We start from the raw sequence: 5,986 nt of genomic DNA, 5'->3' as shown, positions 1-5,986 counted from the left end.
GTTATTTGTAGTGAGGTGGATGGATCTAGAGACTGTCATAGAGTGAAGTAAGTCAGAAAGAGAAAAACAAATATCGTATATTAACGCATATATGTGGAACCTAGAAAAATGGTACAGATGAACCAGTTTGCAGGGCAGAAATACAGAAACAGATGTAGAGAACAAACGTATGGACACCAAGCGGGGAAAGCGGCGGTGGGGTGGGGTTGGTGCTGTGATGAATTAGGAGATTGGGATTGACATGTATACACTGATGTGTATAAAATTGATGACTAATAAGAACCTGCTGTATAAAAATATAAAATCTAATTCAAAAATTAAAAAAAAAGAAAGAAATTAGAACATTTTTCTCACACCATATACAAAAGTTAAAAAAAAAAAGAAAAAAAAAAGAAAGGAAATCAATTCCCAGAAACTGTTCTTATTACAAGCAATAGTGAGCATGCAAAACACTTGGTTTCCAATGTAGCACAAACCAATGTAGAAAATCTTGGACTTAATACTTGAGGGAATTGTTGACTCGAGTATTTACAAGCAAAATTTAGTATTATTAAATCAAGAATTAGGTTTTCTTTAGTAAGATCAGTCTAATAATCAAATAGATGAGACTGGAAGCTGAAGACAACAGAGGATAGGGTGCTTTTACCAGGATCCAAGAAGGGTTGAGGCTTGCAGAAAAGGGCATTTGAGTGAACATTTTGAAATTCCATTCAATCTCCTTGACAACTGATTGGTTAAATGAGATATAATGAAGGAAATATAAAAATAACTTTTAAATCTGTGTCTGCATTTGTTGTTTAGCTAATGAGAGCTTTGGCAGAGAAAGGATATACAGAAGAGAAATCAGGATTTTAAAATATATTTTGTATTTTGGGGGTAAAGGGATAATTTAATCAGACTCCATAAATGACAAATTTGAAGTGCCTCCTGATGTAAACATCTTGGTGTCCAAGTGAAAACTGAAAGTATTGAACCAGAGAAGAAAATTCTGGTGTTAAAGATTTTGGACTTTGGCAAAAGACTGATTGCCTTTTAGTGAGTTTAAAATATGTTTTTATTTCTTATACCTTCATAGTTTCAGATAAACAGACGGTGAGCAGCAATCTGGCAACAGGAAAAATAATGTTGGGAAAAGATTATGTGGGGCATAATTAGTTGGAAATGTGTATACTGTGTAGGTCCATTTCCAAGATTTTTGACTATTTAAATAATTTAATAAAATGCATAGTGGAAGCCAAACATGTAACGATGGATTGAAATAGAAGTATCACCATCTTTACTGCACACTAATTAATTCAACAGTTTAATTAGGGTGCATTAGAAGGTGTTGGCTAACAATTTATTATTGACCCAGCCGAGGATAAACAGTAACACATCTTTGCCCCAAGCATTTGACATTTATTATCACTTTACCTTAGTTGACAAAGGGTACTGCTGAATTTTGTAAGGCATATTTCAGAATCAATCCTATACATTTATCTATACGTTAATTTAATCTTTATTAGCATGGCACATACAGACATTGCGGATTAAAGAAAACCCAACATGCTTCTATATATTTTAATAGGTCTGAGTGAAGGAACTGAATACAGATAATTGTGTATAACAGCTAGCAGCTGCATTAATTCAAGATAATGTTTATGATTTGCTCTACATTATCAGTTTCTATGCTTGTCAACAGAGCAAATTACTGGCCTGAGGCCAATTCATGGTTATGCATTACTCTCCAAGCCGCTCCGCGGCATGTGGGATCCTCCCAGACCGGGGCGCGGACCCGGTTCCCCTGCATCGGCAGGCGGACGCGCAACCACTGCGCCACCAGGGAAGCCCTATTTTTAGTTTTTGAAGGAACCTCCATACTGTTTGCCATAGTGGCTGCACAAATTTACATTCCCACAAACGGTGTAGGAGGGTTCCTTTTTCTCCACACCCTCTCCAAGCATTTGTTATTTGTATTCTTTTTCCTTATGGCCATTCTGACTGGTGTGAGGTGGTGCCTCATTGTAGTTTTGATTGGCTGGTGCACATTTGATAGCTGGGAAAGTGAGTGGGAAGAAGATAAGTGCAGGTTCCCACCAGGTGAATTGTTAACTCCACCTGAGACCATGTTCTCTGGCCTGTTCCTTAACAAAAGAGCTTCTCAAGGGGATTTTTGTTTGGCAATGCAGCTCATCCCCGGGAAGCTATCTTCTTCTTGGAAGTTAGACTGACACCCGGGACAATATGACAGTCATGTGACAAAAGGCTCCTAAGACATCCAGGGACAGTGAGAATGGTGGGCCAGCAAGGGCAGACCAGGACTATCTCCTACCAAAGGAAAACAAAAGTTGCCACAGGAGACAGCCCACACTCAGGAGACAGAGCACGAAACCCTGGAAGAGCATTTGTTACCAGAGATCAGGACTTTAGTGTCAAAAAAGACCACAGTATTCCCCAGCATGAGTTAGGCCATTTTGTGTCACCACTGCTTTTTGAACAGCATATATAATATTAAGCTTTCTTGCATCAACTCCCATGTTTTCCTTCATATCTTTCTAATGGTCTTTCCTCCCTCACAGAGAAAAACAGGAAACATTTGGTGTCATCAGTGAAAGAGGTGCCAGAGAGTAAAGAAGATATTAATTTTCACCAAGTTAAATACAAAGAGAAGGAAGCAAAGCTTGTTTTCAGTGCATTTTAATGTGTGAGAATGTGTTGCCATGAGGTATTGACTGTTCCTGGTTTGCAGCGCTGACCAGTGCCTGATTTAGATGAGAGAGGATATGTGAGGAAGGGAAAAGATACCCAAACTTCTTGTGTCTTTTCTTCTGCTTGCAAATCTTTAAATCCAAACTTCTCCCGTCTTAGCCAACCACTTCCTTGTGGATTGTAGCATTTGAAGCATGTGCGGAAAGGCCAAGAACCATTGTGAGCTGAGAGATTTCTTACTTATCTCTCCCTTATGTTCAGCAAGTCTGACTTGTCTTTGGTGGTGTTTTTTTTTTTTTAATTTATTTTTGGCTGCATTGGGTCTTCGTTTCTGTGCGAGGGCTTTCTCTAGTTGCTGCGAGCAGGGGCCACTCTTCATCACGGTGCATGGGCCTCTCGCTATCACATAGTGGAAGCCAAACATGTAACGATGGATTGAAATAGAAGTATCACCATCTTTAGTGCACACTAATTAATTCAACAGTTTAATTAGGGTGCCTTAGAAGGTGTTGGCTAACAATTTATTATTGACCCAGCCGAGGATAAACAGTAACACATCTTTGCCCCAAGCATTTGACATTTATTATCACTTTACCTTATTTGACAAAGGGTACTGCTGAATTTTGTAAGGCATATTTCAGAATCAATCCTATACATTTATCTATACATTAATTTAATCTTTATTAGCATGGCACATACAGACATTGCGGATTAAAGAAAACCCAACATGCTTCTATATATTTTAATAGGTCTGAGTGAAGGAACTGAATACAGATAATTGTGTATAACAGCTAGCAGCTGCATTAATTCAAGATAATGTTTATGATTTGCTCTACATTATCAGTTTCTATGCTTGTCAACAGAGCAAATTACTGGCCTGAGGCCAATTCATGGTTATGCATTACTCTCCAAACTGTTATTAATGCAAAATTCCAGAGTGCACACACTAAAGATTTTGTTATGAATGGAAGAGAATAAAATAAAGATATTTATTATTGTTTATGTGATTATGATTTATTGGATAAATTTATAAATTTATGCTGATGGGATCTACCGAAACTCATAGTAGTCCTGGTCGTGCTCTTAGCCAAGCATGAACTACCTGAGGCAGGGATCACATTATTTTACTCTTCATATTCCTAGTGCCTTGTTCTTATTCTCATAGCTAGTAAGAGTTTAATAAATGCTTGTTTCATGTGTGAATTAATCCTAATTAGTGATTGGACAATATACAACTTTTTATGTCCCAGTGCATTTTCTGAAAAAAACTGATCCAAATTTGCTTTACTCTTCCTTTCTCCATAACTGATCTCTTTATTTCCCTCTTCCACAGAAGACTGCTTCCTATATTACTGGGAATAAGAGCTTACTATATTAAGTTCTGACCTTTAAATCCCTGATCTCTACCTCAGAAATACTCCTGCATCAGATAATTAAATGACCCTCATATATTTTAGGTAACAGGTTAGTCTGATCCAATCTCCACTTGACTTTCCCAGTATTTTTTCTCATCAATTATTTCCACCTTTGCAGACATCTCCTCTTTAATAGTTTAATCAGTGCTACACCAATCTTCTACCAAATTCTCTTGTACTTATTACGATCTGGTGCACTGGCTTTCATTCTATTTCTCAAAAAACCAAGCTCAGGGTCATTGTATGTGCAGATTCTCCCCCTACACTTCTGCACAGCTAGTTCCTTTCCCAGCTGAAGTCTCCAGGCAGTGTCACAATTCCAGAGGAATATTTTTTAAACGCCTATATAAAAGTAGGATTCTATTCATCCAAGTCTCTTTTTGTCATATTGTTCTTTTCATATGCTTCATATTACATATTAATACCCAAACTATGTTCTTAATTTGTAATTTTAGTACTTTATTTTCTGGCACTCCCTCCCAACTGTGATGTAAATTCCATCAAGTCACGTGTACTCCTCATATTGTTTGCCACTGTATCCACAGTTTCTTGAATAGGGTCTGACTCAAAGTCGTTCTATAGTAAGTATTTCTGGAATGAACAAGTCTCAGGATCATGTTACTGCCTTTGAACTTGCTTCATAGTCACACTTCTACCTTATTTCCTATTGGGTAGAATTATACAGTATTAAGGTAAAAATGTCTTGAAGGTCATGTAGTTTAAAAGCCCACCTATGTTTGGATCTCTATTACCTCTATTACTTCCTCATGAGTGGTCATGCAGGGTCAGTGTGGTTAAATCATGTGACTTGGAACTCACACCTCTGTGGAACTGTTGCCTTTATCTCCACCAAACTTCTTTAAATAATAGTGACAATCTACTGTTCACTTCTTAATTATCTTAACTTACAGGAATCTGGTTTCACACCGCCCCATAATAGTGGAAAAAATCCAGTGACATCTCCCTCAATATATACATTTTCCTAAGCATTCTTTTCTTTTTAAATTTATTTATTTATTTTTGGCTGTGTTGGGTCTTCGTTTCTGTGCGAGGGCTTTCTCTAGTTGCTGCGAGCAGGGGCCACTCTTCATCACGGTGCATGGGCCTCTCGCTATCACGGCCTCTCTTGTTGCGGAGCACAGGCTCCAGATGTGCAGGCTCAGTAGTTGTGGCTCACGGGCCACAACAGTTGCTCCGTGGCATGTGGGATCTTCCCAGACCAGGGCTCAAACCCGTGTCCCCTGCACTGGCAGGCAGATTCTCAACCACTGTGCCACCAGGGAAGCCCCCTAAGCATTCTTTATGGCATATGTCATAATAACCACCTCTTTTTACTCCAGGTCCCTCAATCATCATGTTTTTCTGTCTTTCCTTTGATCATAATACTTCTTCTCATTTACATCATTTTAAAATTTTTTCCTCAAAACTAGATATTTTCAAAGATTCACTCTTCTCTCTACTTCTCATTTTTCATTCTCTCTCTCTCTCCTTTGTGCGTGTGTGAGTGCGCACAAGCATGCGTGTGTGTGTGTGCAGGCCTGCCTATAGCTGTACTTTCCCTGGCAATCTCTTCCACTTCTGCCACTGTGTGTTAAAATGCTTTCATAGCCAATACCTCTTTTGAGTTTTCCTAATGCAACTCTCCTGAGTTTTCTCTTATATAATTGATCTATGGACATTTCAATATGAATATTTTAAGAATACTGTTTAAAATTCTTAGTGAAATAGCTCCAGGATTATTAGACCCAATAAATTGAAGGAGAAGAGCACAGAGTTAACTACTTTCATATTTGGAAAAACCACACCCTCCTTACCCCACCCCTCTAGGTGGTCACAAAGCACCCAGCTGATCTCCCTCTGCTATGAAGCTGCTTCCCACTACC

This window comes from Physeter macrocephalus, chromosome 13 (genome assembly GCF_002837175.3).
Source record: "Physeter macrocephalus isolate SW-GA chromosome 13, ASM283717v5, whole genome shotgun sequence".
Taxonomy (NCBI): domain Eukaryota; kingdom Metazoa; phylum Chordata; class Mammalia; order Artiodactyla; family Physeteridae; genus Physeter; species Physeter macrocephalus.
This window is presented reverse-complemented; position numbering follows the sequence as displayed.